Source organism: Melozone crissalis, unplaced genomic scaffold (genome assembly GCF_028551555.1).
Source record: "Melozone crissalis strain CALT ecotype California unplaced genomic scaffold, PUWL_Pcris_2 ptg000036l_1, whole genome shotgun sequence".
Lineage (NCBI taxonomy): Eukaryota > Metazoa > Chordata > Aves > Passeriformes > Passerellidae > Melozone > Melozone crissalis.
The window spans coordinates 19,253,267-19,268,708 of record NW_026535814.1 but is presented as its reverse complement, the minus strand read 5'-3'; positions in this window follow the sequence as shown (position 1 = coordinate 19,268,708).

Below are 15,442 nucleotides of genomic sequence, written 5' to 3'. Positions count from 1 at the left end.
TGTGGACTTTCTTAATTATCTCATCCTAGACACTGTCAAAGAATACCTAATGTAGAATTATTTTAAAATGTTTAATTTGAACAGATTCTGTAAAGAAAAGTGGAAATCTGAAGAACTGGGATTACAATGCCTCCAACAATGCAGAAGATGTTTCACAATCCCCCTCTGGAAGCAGAGGTGTGTCTGAGGTTCTGAGGTGCTGATATGATCCTCAAGTTCTAGGATGACCTGCACGCATGAAAACTGATTATGACAACTGCACACAGATGTTAACACAAATCAGGTGGGCTGCGTCTTCCTCATATGTCTGCTTAATAACAGTGTTAATAGAAATGAAGATTGCAGGGGATTCACTTTGAAGTTGTACCCTTTATTGTTATTACTATGGATATTCCCATAGAGTTTATCAGTTTTGGTAAGAATAGAATAGAATAGAATAGAATAGAATAGAATAGAATAGAATAGAATAGGAGTGGAATAGTTATTTTCCGAATTGAAAGGGACACACAATGATTCATCAAAGGATGAAACAACACCAAGAATCTTACACCATGTCCCTGAGACCATTGTCCAAACCCTCTTTGAACTCTGTCAGCCTTGCTGCTGTGAACCGTTCCCTGGGGACCCTGGTTTAGTGTTCAACAACTCTCTGTGTGATTTTTTTTTTCCTAATATTTAACCCAAACATCCCTCGACACAACTTCATCTTCGTGTGTGTCTGACTCAAAAAAAGTATGGAAAGTAACTTAATACCTACACAAAATTAACTTCTCTGCAAGATGTTCCCTGTAAAAGATGTCCCAGACAGACTGGACCCTCAATGGGGACACCTGTCTGGCTCCGGATCCCACGAGGCACGTAATTTTTGAAGTGAGAATTTTCTACTGTTAAGCCCAAATTCTGGGAATGGTATGGTGCAAGTTCTGCCTGTAACACTTCACATATATATATTTTTATCACTGACATGAATAAATGTTCATAAGCATACATTTACTTCATTGGTTGGAATTCTGAAATAGCTTGCAATATATTATATGTTCTATATATTGAAAGGAAGCCCTTCTTGCTCTCTACAATTACCAGAAGGGAGGTTGTATGGAGGTGGATATCAGTCTCTTCTCCAAGATGGCAGAATGAGATAAAGTAATCTCAAGTTGCACCAGGGGAGGTTTGGATTAGATATTAGGGAAAGTTCTTCCACAGAAGGGGTTGTTCAGCATTGGCACAGGATGCCCAGGGAAGTTTTGGAGTCACCATCTGTGTAAGTGTTCAAAAAGTATGTGGATAGGACAGGATCTCATGGTAAGTATGGTGATGGTGAATTGGTGATTGGACGTGCTGTTTTTAGATGTCCTTTTCAACCTTAAGAGTTCTACAATTCTACAATTCTATGTATTTTTGTGTGTGTGTATATATACACATATGTGGTATCATTGATACTCGTTTTGCAGTAATTTGTAATAAGGGAATTCTGAGACATCTGGGCTCTGTGACTCGTGCATCTGCTGCAGAATCTTCACATGCCCATGGATGGGTGACCCTCAAAGGCCATGACCATGGCTGCTCTACCAGCAAGGGTTACATACAGTGCCACTGCCACATGACATTTTCAGCTGTAGATCTCAGAGCAATTTGCTGATGAGGTCGTTATTGCAATTCACATATTTCAGACAGGGAAAAACTGTAACATGAAATTACCTGTCCTGGCTGACTCTGTCACAGAGATCAGACCTTGGGAGACTTAGCAAGAGCCATGATGAGCAACAACTCTCTAATTCCAAACCAAACAACATCTCAAGGGAATTCCGGTGGCACTGAATTGTGTACAATGAGCAAAGAAGTTAACTTCCAACAACCATAGACAAAATTTTGGCTATCTTTCAAATTTAACCTTTGAAAAGTTAAAGTCCCTTTCGTGTCCTTTTAAAAATGCTTAGAATAAGCTGTTTTTTGCAACTTAGGAGATTTAGAATTATAGGATCTTTAGGGTGGAAAGATCACTAAAATCTCAAGGTCCATCTGATATCCTGGAAACACCATGTTGACCACTACACACCATCCCCAGGAGCAACATTGTTTGTTTTTTGAACTTTTTCAGGGATGATGATTCCACCACTTCTCTGGGCAACAGGTTCCAATCCTTGGTCCAGTGGAGTCTTCTTGCTAACTTCTTGGAACCTGGCTTTCAAATTCCTGTTATCTGTTGACCTGATAACTTCTTTTGGACAGCAAACATTTCCTGTCTAATGGAGGCTCCCAGAGATGTTTCATCAGCCCCATTTCATTCCTTTGATAGCTCCCAGTGTGAAGTCTGGGTTATTTCAGCAACCATAACTATTGCAGACACCCAAGGTATGACTGATGCCTGAAACTCACACAGGAAGAGAAGATCGCATGGAATGAGGTCTCATGCCTAAATGACCCGTTATTGTTAAAACTTCAATAAAGTTGTGGTGATGAGTAGCAGTTATGAGTCCAAACTGGTGTCCATACTTTAAAGTTCTACAGAAAGTTTTGAGCCAGACAGGAAAGAACTCTAAACACATCAGTCAGTTGCTTTGAGGGTATTAATACCCTTGAACTGAAATAGAGGAAACAATACAAACCAGGTAGTCAAATTGAAATCCAGTCTCCTGCTTCCTCATTCATTCTCCTTTCTGCTTTTTTTCAGTCATATAAGTTTGATTTTAATACACCTAGAGGGAAGGCCATTGAACCAGTAAATTTTACTTCAGTTCCAGCTCATCTGCGATTGAAACTGTTTTGGTTTATTTCCAATTCACACATGTCAGAAACTACGAGCTTTGAATTAGTTAGAAATTATTCCTCTTGAAAAAATATATTTAAAAAGGAAAAGTCCATGTGACAAAGGCATCCCTAGAGAGAACAAACCCCACCAAGAGGGGACTTGAGGCTGCTTCTTTCTGGTCCCCTGTCACATCCCAGCCAAGGTTTGAGTTCCCAGCAGTGGCAACCATACCACTGCTTGTTTAATTCAAGGAATTTAAGAGAAACTGAGCTGTACCATTCAGATCCCTCTTGTGCCACAGCAAAATTAAAGACAGCAGGAGATGGAGTGTAAGGACTGAAGGGGGTCACAGGCTTGCAGCTACGTGCACCACTGAAAATATATTTAGCACAGCAGCAGAAGGACATGGGTATTTCTATATAATGAGGTACATGAGGCTGGCTGAGAGGGAAGAAATAACAAAACCAAGGCCCTCTACATTGTAAAATCACAGAGGAATTTTCAAGACCATTGTATAATTTTCAAGGATTTTCAACACCATGCCTGGTGGTAGCAGCAGGTGTATTCAATTTTGTTTTGAACCTGTTCAGTTCTCTTTTAGGGTTAACAAATTATTAAGCTCTGATGTGGGGAAAAATAAAGATTTTTGTGGGTTTTTTTTTTAAATTTTGTTTGGTTGTACCTTATTTCCCTTTTTGGATGGAGCCTTCCTTAAGTTTCAGACACAGCATGGAGAAATGTCCTTGTGCACCAGATGATATGGTGAAATCATTGAGAAAAATTAGATGTGCAAAATAAGACACTGAGCACCAAGCCCACTGAGGGGAGTTTCTGACAGCTCACTGAGGATCCATCCTCACACTGCTGCCTGATGCAATCTCACTAAGGGGGAAAGGCCTTTCTCACCATGGCTGTGCCTCGTGACAGCACATTATCCAGCTGTTCCACACCAAGTGTTTTACCCACGTGGCATCTCTGTCTCTTCTCCTGCTCAGTGCCTTTCCGCATTCTTCCACTTTCATTTCCAACTTCCACGGCATTGTTTACTGCACTGCAAAAGCCAAATAGGATTAGACCTGATAAAGAGAAGCAGATGCATTACATCTGGCAGAAAACAAAAGATCAGCGTTTGGCACAAGGGTTTATTGTTTGTGACAAGGCTTTGGAATGTAATTAATTTTGCAAAGCCGTGCCAGTGGATGCCATTCAAACTCACCAGATGTGCCAGGGAGGGAGATGCCAACTCTTTTTCCAAGAGGACGGCTTGATGCCTGCTGACTCTCATTTGTGCAGCTCCATGGGTGTCAAATAAAATAATGTCTCTTTGGATGGAAACAAAGAGCAGGCTATTCTCTGCAGAGCTACTGCATTTGCAGGGACAAAAGGGGCTTTTTGCCTGGTGATGGTGTAGTTTTTCTGGGCAAATGTGTTTTTATTTATTTTTATTTGTTTTTTATTTATTTATTTATTTATTCATGTGGAGCCTATGTCAACAGTTAAATTCTGCACAAAACTAGCCCTGCTCTGAAGTCACCAACAGTCAAGGACATGGACCCATGCAGGCTAAAGAAATCATGCATCCACATAAATAATTGCTCATGCAGAATGGGAAATGCAAGATAAAATGCAATTTCCTCAGAATATGGTTTTGTATCCAGTTTTTTGCTCACTGGGAAAATTTCTCCAGATGCACATGTTGCTTCTGGCAAGGGGGAAAGTGTGATATATATAAAAAAAAAAATATATTTATATATATATTTTATTATTTATTTATTTATTTATTTATTTATTTATTTATTCTTCCCCCACAAAACTTCACTGCAGCACAGACGGTATAATGCAGGACACAATACGCAAGAATGGGCAGCTGTTGGTGCTTCATTTTACTGGGATTTCAAGTTTCTGAAGAGCTGACAGCAGAGGTGACAGGCCTTTAATGGGGTAGGTAGTTTATTCCTGCCAACTGGTGGCTGCTGCTAGCACAAAACCCATCTTCTGCACTTGGCCCCAGGTGTCTGTGGCAGAAGGTTGGAGGAACCAGGTCAGGATGAAGGTGGGCAGGAGAAAGAGATACACACACAGAAAAAAAACCCCTAAGAGCTCAAGAAACCCAGTCCTCCATAACTCAAAGTGGTTATTTCCAAGTAAACTCCATTTTAGCACATTAACATAATTTTATAGCACAGCTGATGCTTCTGGCCTGCCAGTCTTCTGCCTCCTGCACACAGCTCCTGCTTTATGCTCCTGCACAGTGATGGTGAGCTTCTGCCAAAGGGATGTTTGACATAAGGGGAGACAGAGATGCAGCAGGGATGGCAAAACAGCTCTCCCTCCTCTTGCTTCTCTCCCCAGCCCCTCCACTTCTCCTGGTGCTCACCACAGACAGCTTTGATGAACATCATCAGGTGGAACTGCATACAGAGCTATAGATCCTTCCTGCTGTTTGGGTTTCCACATCCATGAGGTAACAAAAGTGTCATTTCCCACTGGCCTGATGTAAATTTAGGACAGAGAAATATCTGTATTTAGGACAGAGAAATACCTTCAGGACAGCTGATATTGAGGGTGAGAAGAGACAAGACAGCCACAGGGCTGAAAAAACTCCAGGCTATGGTGACATATGCAGGGCTGAGTGAATTTAATCCATGGCAAAATAACTTTGGTATTACAGCCCTAACCCAAACTCATCTTGCATTGGCAGGTACACATCTCCACCTCATTGCTCTCCACTAGGTTCAAACCTCATGGGCTGTTGTTAGAACATTAAGTAGGTAAACACAGGTTAGGTTTTAGGCCACATTAGTATTGCGAATGGAATAATGGAGAATTAGGGGAAAAATAATTATTAGGGAATTCTTCCTGCTCTAGAGAACATACTGTTCAGCATTCAGAAGTGAGAAGGCACAGGAAGCCAAGGTATCTTCCATCATCAACTGTATGTAAAATGAGCTGGGGATTTTTGAACCTTCTGGAGATGACAGGGGAGACCAGCTCTTCAATTCCTTTTTGTTTGCACATAATGGCATTTTGGTAATTAAAGTTGTTGTCTTTCCTTGAGCACTTTTTAATTCAGCAGAAGTGATTGTACCAGTGTGATTTCGTTCCTGGTCTCCCACTGGCCCAGTTCAGGTTCTTTCCAGTTCCTGCAAGCCCTGCCTCAGCCTCCAGCCAGAACTTGGCAGCTCTGCATTCTACAAGATGTGTTTTCCCCAGACTAATTTTCAGAGAGGCTTTATCAATTTTAATTAAAATGCTGCCATCTCTCTCGGTGCTTTCTGGTTGGACTACATGCAAACCACAAAACATAATTCACCTTTTGCAAGAAGGAAGTGTGAAGTGAAATCGTGAAATCTGTTGCCTTGTTATGATGGTGCTAATAAAGCAAACGGTGTCTGATAATTTCTTTGATGCTTTGGTTTAGAATCTATTTCTTTGATCTAGGTTTTTTTTTGTTTGGTTCTTTTTTTTTTTTTTTTTTTTTTTTTTTTTTAATTTGAGGCCTTAAATATTACTATGGGTAGATTTGCTGAAGGGAAGGGCTCCATAGGAAATTAGTGACACAGTCACACCTACCTGAGAGAAGAAAGCATCACACAAAGAGTGGTCTCTTCCCCTGCCCACTTTCAAGTGTCATAAATCTTCAGCCATGGTACTGTCACCAATTTGGGACCTTAAATTTTTGACTGAAGAGCAAAACTGGAGAAAATGAAGATGAGAGCTATAGGAATGGCCTCAGGTAAAAATCATGAGCTGTCATAAAAGATTGATCACAGAATCATGGAATAGTTTTAATTGTGAGAGTCCTGAAGATTATGCAACAACCATGCAGATGAGGATGCTGGTACGGAAAGGAAATTGTGGGAAATAATTGAAACCCCTTACAATGTAGGGGGGGGGAACTAATAAAGTAAGAATAAGCCATTACCCATGTTTAATGAAAATAAGAGAATCAGATTCATCATAAATTGTATAGCTTGGAGATGAGGAAAGTTAGGGCAATGAACTCCAGGGAGTCTGTGGACCTTCCTTGCTCAGGTCTGTTATAAACTTATTAGAAAAATAGCTGCCAAACTGGTGCATAAATAGTTGGACCAGACTGTATAACCCCTTTAGACTTCTTCCAACCCATGGCTTTCCTCTGGATCCACCCAAATTCCTAACCTCATCATCAGAAGGTGGTAGGAATCAAAATATGCACTTTTTTTCATGGAAATATTTGTTACACAATGACATAATCTTTGGGGCAGAAAAACCCTCAGTTTAGCCCAGTATCCTGCATCTGACAGCGACCAGTAACAGATGTTTTGGGAGAGGATGTAAGGAACTGAACAAGTGCTGAGTGCTTGCTTGACTGGCACATCTTCCCAGGTCTCAGCAGGCTGCTGCTCAGGGACTTATAAAGACAGGGGAAGCCCACAGAGTTTGGAATCAGTGCTAAAAATCATCTGGCTTGTTCTATCCAAAATAATGCAGTACTGACAATTAATATGAATAAATAAAAGTTGGGGGGCAGAGGTTGTGTTCCCATATGCATATATAAATTTATGTCTGATTATCCCCCTGATTTCTTCTTCAGGAAAGGTTTTAATTTTAACATCAAGATTTTAAATGCATTCCCATTCCCTGGTACTCTTCAGAAGCCAGCTGGGAAACAGGAATTTTTTTTTGCAGAGGAGTCAAAATATTGAGGAGAGCTGGGAAAATGGTACTCAATGTTTAGAAATTGAAAATTATTTCAACTCTATTTCTTCCATAGAGTTCTGGATTTGGGGAAAACATTCTGGAAGATGTACCTCAGCCCCTCCAACCTGTCAATTTAAAGCCTTTAAAGTTGTGTTGGAATTGGGCTCAATCTCTTCATCCCAGGAAATCTTGATGACAGAGGCAGCTACATTTGAAATGCTGGTCTAGAAACATGAACCTTCACTCCTAGAGGCTTAACTTCATATTAATTTGTGGCTGTATCCTGGTTGTCCTCCAGCTGTCACATTAAGAGGGACTTTCTGCACCATATCTGGGAGCTCTACATTGGTGTTCTCAAATCCCTAAATTATCCCACATGGTGTTGTAGCATCATTTGTTCATTGGACAGCTGGGCCCAGGGTAAATATCTCTTCCATGTTCCTGTGTGATGATTTTCTTGTCCCTGCAATCGTGGGGATGTTAGTACAGGGAAGCTCTCATGGTAATTCTCTTTGTGGTAATTTGCTGCAAGGAATCCCTCCTGGAAAACTCAAGTACAAAAGAGACTGAACTACTCAAAAACACTGAACTTATTCTGTTTAAGAAATTTAAACTGATGATTCTGATGACGTTACTTGATGGCTTTATGTTTCTGAGCCTTAGGTAAAAACAGGTCAGAGTGGAAACCCCATCATTTAGATACTTTCCTTGCCTTTAACTGTTTTGTGGTGCAGGGATTTAATAATTCTCTTGGGGCTCTCTGTGTCTGAGCCCTCAGCTGCATCAAATGTTGGTTGAGAGAAGAGGCACATTGAGGGGATGTGAACCTGGGTGACAAAGTAAATTTGTGGCAGAGCTGAGGATTCCAACAAAGTCTTTTTCTTAGTCCCTTTAAGCCATGGGCCATACGGCCTCTCTGCAGGTAATATTTTTCCCATTAAAGAGCCATTGAAACTATTGAAGAAGGCAATTTTTGAGGGACGTGCGTCTTGGTCTCAAGAATAGAAAACAAAAGGAAAACAAAGCAACCAAGCCCTTGAAACAATCCTAGCTTCTAGCTAATCTTTATAATGCCATTTTAACATTTTATAGAGAATAAACAACACCTTGATGCTATTGCTTTGCCAGAAGGGTTATTACGACAGAAGGCACTAATAGGCCACACATATGCCAAAGTCCAACTGCTACTTGGGACTTGGTTTTTATAGAAGGACACATTTTCACATCCCTCTTTATTGACTCCCCCTGCACCCCTCCCTCTATGTGCTGTTAAAGGAATGCCAACATAAAACTGACTAAAAATAAAACCACTTCAGGCATATTTTTCATGTTATTGTAGGATAAATAAAGATGTCTAAAGGAAGTATGCTACTAACCATGAATCATTGAGGGAAGCATGGGTCTTGCTTGGCTAGTGTTGAAATTTAAAAACCGTTCTTTAACAACAATTCTAACCTTACTTTAGGAAATATATATATATATATATATATATATATATATATATATAATATATGTATTTTATATATATATATATATATTTATATATATATATAATTTATATATATAATATATACAGGGATGTATTATACATATATAATATATATTAATATATAAATATAGATATAATATCTATAATATATATTTTACATATATAGGAAATATGTATATATATATATAAAATTTATATATATCTTATATATTATATATATAGGGATATATATTATATCTATATATAATATATATCAAAATATTAATATATATTATAGATATTTTATATATATATAATTTTATTTCCAGATGCTTCCAGAAAAAAATAATCAATGCAATATAAAAGAAAATTGATCTTTGATCCTGGACCTACATTTCTGGGGAAAAAAAATGCTTGTTTTTGTAAACTGTTTTCTGAGCCTCCATCTGTCTCCTTTTGCCACTCCTGTTTTTGTTTTCTTTCTTCTCATTGATAATATGACCCTGCTACTGGTACTTGAGGCATCCAACCAGACTCATAGAAGCAGATAAGAGGGAACAATGGATGTACAGAGTGAGGGTGAGAGAGAAATACAGGCACAGAAACTCCAATATGAAGGGCCATTGCATCTGACACCCCTACACCCACCTTTAAAAAACCTCAAAAGAACCTCCTGGTTGGTTTTGGCGCAGTGAGCAATAATCTGACCATAACAGCAGGAGGTGAGATGGCTTTGGGAAGATGGGCTAAGACTGGGGAATTTTGCTGAGATTCATGGTGTAGATGCTGTTGTCTTGCTTTCCAGCTTGCCCAGACTCAGAGAGTGCTTTCACAGGACTGAGCTGCACACAAAAAGACAAACCCATTAGTGACTGCATTTGGTGAGCAATCCAGGAGGAACTGGAGGCACTCATGGAACAGGTTTCCACACTAGATTTATGACACTAAATCTGGGTGATTAAAGCTTTTGTGCCATCTAGTTAGTGTTCCTGATCACTTATAGTTGAAAGAAGATTCTAGTTAGAGAATCAAAGAAAGGCTTGGGTTGGAAGGGACCTTAACACCCTGCTATGGGCAGAGATGCCTTCCACTGTCTCAGGTTGCTCCAAGCCCCATCCAGCCTGGTCTGAAATACTCCCTGGGATGGGCCAGCCACAGCTTCACTGGGCAGCCTGTGCCTCACCGCCCTCAGAGTGAAGAATTTTTTTCTTTTTATCCAGTTCAAACCTCTTTTATCTCAGTGTGAACCATTTGCTCTTGTCCTGTCACTGCTCCTGTAAATAGCCCCTCTCCATCTCTCCTGTAGGCTCCCTTCAGACACTGAAAGGCTGCAAATAGGTCCCCTGACCAACCAGAGCTGATGGAGAGCTCTCCAATAAAGTCAATTTAGATTAGAGAATGAGTCAAATGACACTGGACACCAATGCTTGGGCATTAGCCTTGTCCCTAGCAGGCTGTTCAATAGCCCATTGGCCTCACAGATCTCCAGAGACCACAAGAGTTGCTTATGCAGAGAGCTGGTGCTGTTTCAGAAGCTCTAGGATGTCTTGCATCATCACCAAATGGCATTCCAGGATGGCCTGGGTGTGTGAATGTCATTTGAAATATAGTAATGTAGCAATATAGCAATGTCTTGCAGATATCTAGCACACAATGAGACATCTAAAATAGTAATTGGAACCTGGATTTAATCAACTGAATCGCTTCTGTATAGCTACATCTTAGTTATATGATACATAACTGAGATGTAGCTATTTTTATAACTAGACAACAAAACTTACCTTTCTGATTCTGGGCCTGAATCCTGCTTCTTATGCATGAGTTTATCCAGGGACAGAAGAATGGCACAAACCCAGCCAGTAAATCCTTCAAACAGAGCTAAACTTACATGGAAGCAGAAATCTGACACGGTGAAACCAACAAAAGAATGACAAAAATTATCAAGAAAAGTTCCAGATATAGGGCCTGATGATAAGAAGTCAAGGTGGAGCTCTTGGGGACTATTTATTAACTGCTTTTCAATACAATATTTGTTCCCTTTCCACCTGAGGAAGGGAAGCCCTGAGTCCTGCTTAAGCCTGAGCCCCATCACATATATTTACTTCTTCAGACCAAGGCCATGACATAAATTTAAGCAACCACCAAGATAATACCTGTTTTTTACAGCAGCTTGAGAAGATTCAGAACAAAAGCCCTGAAAACTGAAACAGGCAGCATCTTGTTTGAACACCTCTTAAGAATAATTACAATTCTTCTCTCATTATGTAAAATTTTAATCCAAGATTTTACTCGCATAGAAAAATACAGAGAAATAAATGATTCTTCCAAATAGCATGCTTTATTCAAACTCTCAAGTCAGGCTCCTTCAGCATAATTCTTTAATCATCTTTGAGTACCTAAAAACTCAGGGTTTTATGGGCCCTTTCATAAGTGCTTTTTTGCTCAAAAAGGTTATTGCTGTTAAAATGCATTGCTCAAATTTTCTTGACAGGCATCCCAAAATACACTTATGTGATCAGAGAGATGAAGAGGTAGTGAAAATGCTCTGCTTCTAAAACACTCATAATTGCACTAAAACACAGTAATCATATTCTAAAAGCAAAATTTGCAGATATTAGATACACTCTAGTAACCGGAGTGTCTAAGTAAACATTGATTTCATTAATCATTAAGGTCTACAGACAAAGGGAATAACCCTTTACCCAAACCCCAACTGCTTTTGTTTGCTTTTGTTTTTCTTAAGCACATCTTTTTCCTGAAAGATCTGCCTTTGGATGTGAAATTTTTGATCCTTTGATGATTTGCATAGTGACACACACACACATAAAACAAATGCAAGTGATCAGGAAATACAAATTTTCATGCATGCTAAAAGTGGATTTTTTTTTATTGCTAATTTGTACTATTCCACTGAGTGTCATATGAAATGTAAGAGATTTTTTTTCTATTTTTGTTGGTTTGGTTTGGTTTTTTGTGGCTTTTTTGGTGATTTTTTTGTTTGTTTGTTTTTTGAGGGTTCTTTTTAGAAATTCACCTTCAGGAAGTTAATTAAAAAATAAACCAAAAAAAAACTTAGGAAACTTATAGGATTCATGTGTTAACTGTGGCATGTGAAAATAAGATCTGCTAGAAAACCTAGAAACAAACAGCATTGAAGTAAAAAATCTAAGTTTAAGGTACTCTGATTTTTTTTTTTTTTTTTATCTGTGACCGTAATAACTTCAGATGTTGAGAAGGGTCAAAAAAAAAATTCTCATATGTGAGCAACATTTTTAGGGACTGTGGGCTCAGTCCATGCTGAGGGTGCTTAACTCAGATACCTTTGGTGTCATAGTCTATCTTGGTAGGGCTCTCCTCACCTAAATTTGATTATCTGAGTATTAGAAAGGTAAGGCTGAGCCAGATGCCCCAGGCTGGGTTTGAAGTGAACAGAGAGAAATTGGCATACCCAGCAGGTGATTCATGCTTGATCTCTCAGGATGCAATGAATCACTCTCCGAACATGACTATTTTCCTCCACTGAATGTAAATGGACCTGAGGGATCTACTCACTGACTCCAAACACTTAACTTGTAACAGCTTAAGTAAAAGCAGACAAATTGTGCCTGCTATCTCTGAGTTTGAGGAGGTGATGAGCAGCACAGGCTGCCTCCTCCTCAGCCCTGCTCTGTGATAAAGCCTTGCTGCATCTACAGGTGATAGACAGGAGCAGCCTCACTGCCTGTGTTGACACCTGAAGTAGGATTTTTCTGGTTTTATTTCTCAGTCTTTTTCTAAATTTATGCAAGTCTGGTGTAATTTTTTTATGTGAGGAATCTGATTTTGCCAAAGCTCTCAATATTCCCTATGGAGTGTGGAGGAAATTTTTTTCCCTCTTAATTTCCTACCTTTTTGTTTGTAGAACCATAACATCACAGAATTATTTGGTTAAATGTCATCTCATTCAAAACCCTTGTTATGGGTAGGGCCGCCTTCACTATCCCAGATTATTCCAAGCTCTGTCCAGCCTGGCCTTGGGCACTTCCAGGGATCCAGGGGCAGCGACAGCTGCTCTGGGCACCCTGGGCCAGGGCCCCCTGACCCTGACACAGAGGAATTTCTTCCCAATATCACCTCTAACTCTGATGTCTGTCTGCTAAAGCCATTCCCCCTTCTTCTATACATTTTTCCAAAGTGAGTTTAGCAGCAAAATTAGGCAGTGACTCCCATGTTCTCTCTTGAGGCTCCACTAATGCGCTGCTGCTAAACTCACTGTCAGGGAACTTGTACCCATTATCAGTCCCTGTGAGGTTCTGTCATGACCTGGGATAAAACCAGTCTTGCAATGTGAAATATTTATTCCAGCTGTTTTAACCAGCTGTATTAGAGTCACAGAATGGTTTGTGCTGGAAGGAAATGTCAAGATCATCTCTAGTTCCAACCCTCCTGCCATAGTCAGGGACATCTTCCATTGGAAGTGAAAGTGAGACAACCTCTGGAATATGGCATTCAGAATGGAGCATGAGAGATTTAGTGTTAATTTATAACAAGTTAAAGACCATCTGTACTCACTGCTAGCCATCAATATATTCCTGTCCTTTGAGAAATTTGTGGCACAGTAGTATTTTATGGTTCTGCAGGAACTTGATGGACAAAACCATTGACGAAAGAAACTTTCATCCATGAAATTAAAGATGGAGGTGAAATAAAAGTTCTTCAGTGTGTCCAGCAAAATTTTCATAAAATGTGAGTCCGAGGTGGGAGGATAATCAGAATTTTCCAAATTCTAATTTTTCTGTTGATGAGGCAGCTCTTGTACATGGTTGCCACACACCTGTGACAACATAAAACTGCTTCTGAAGCTTCAGGCAGCCCTGGAGACCAGGAGAAGCACCACACAGGCACTGCCAGAGAAACTGGCTTGGTGATAATGCATATTATAACAAAGGCTCTGTCTAACTGTTGAGCTAAAAGCAGAGAAAATAGTCACCTAAAAAGCAGTAACGACAAATGGATATTTACAATTACTCTTTTGACACAAGGAAACTATGTATTTTGCTCTGTGTTCCAGTTAATTGCAGGATTATGAAATAATTGAGGAAACTATGGTTGAGAAATAAAAAAATAAAAAGACAATAATGGGGAGTGAAACTCAATTAAAATTTTTTCCTCCTTTTTGTTTTTTGGAAAAGATTCTTCATTGTGCCATTTAAACGTTAAGTAGACAGTGTCAGATTCTCTTATTTTTTTCATCACTGGTGTAGAGATAGTGTACATACAGACCTCTCAGTCTGTTGTAGCATGATGAGTTCGTCTCCAGCTATGTCTGCTCCTTGATGACAGAGGGTGATTAACATGTAGATGGCTTACACTAGAGCACTGATCCTGAAATTTGCATGATTAGCACTACAGCAAGTATATGAATTCCAAAACATTTGGGTTCATTTAAAAAAATTCAGATTTTTATTCACTCCAGTACTAGTACACTCAAAATTGCTCATTTCCCTGTTCCCTGGCTGTGTAACTCATTGTGTGATTGTTTTAGTAGTGGATTGTTGTGTTATGGAGAAAAAAGTGGAACAAAACATAAGAGCAAAACTTTTAGTATTTCAGCAGCCAGTCCTGATTTCACAGCAGGGTCAAATAGGAAAAGAAAATAAAGTCCTTTAGATCCATGGCCAAAAACATCTTGTTCTTATGATGTCTGAACTGCTTATCTCATCCTTGTGTGATTGGGCACCCACAGTTCAGAACATCTCCAACACTTATATAATAGGCTGATGGCAAGGCTACCATAACCATTAAAGATATGCACTTCTTGGTAGCAAATTTGCTGAGGTTTATTCCAAGGAAAACATCCATCCAGCTGTTTCTGGAATAATTTGCCATGCTGATTATCCCAGTTAATCAAGGATACTCTCATTTGATGCAGAGCTGTACATTTTCTAGACACTTTACTTCAATGCACAGACTGCTAGATTTGACTATTACCATTCTAGTGGTTTCAGGAATCACAACTAATTTAGTAAAGGACAGTTCCATAAAACTATGAAATTTAGGGTTTTGGTTTTTTTGGTTGGCCCGTTTTTTTATTCTAAATTCTCAATCATCCTTGTGTATTCTTCTTAAGTGCCATGCAGCTCTGCCCATCAGCCAAAAGAAATTTGGCCCCTAGATTTTTGTTCATTCCAGCAACTGCTTCCTGTTTTGGGGAGGTTCTATTCAGTGAATAAATACAAACAGCACTCAAAGTAAATTTTTGTGGATTTTTGTCACACGGTGAGAACTTAATGGATACATCAGCCAAATCATCTGTGGTAGAGGTAAATTTTGTGCAGTTGTAGATATCTACATTGCATCTGTCCACTACTGATACAGTTAGTCCGTGCCTGAATTACAACAAATGACAATTAAGATCAAGAAACTTGAATACATGCAAAAGTTTCATTTTGAGATTGATTGTAGCTTTGGAAAAACCTTATGGAGGTCCTTCATCCTCTTCCAAGAGCTGTAGAAAAGACCATGCCAGGGATTTGCACACAGTGAAAGAGCAGAGCACACCA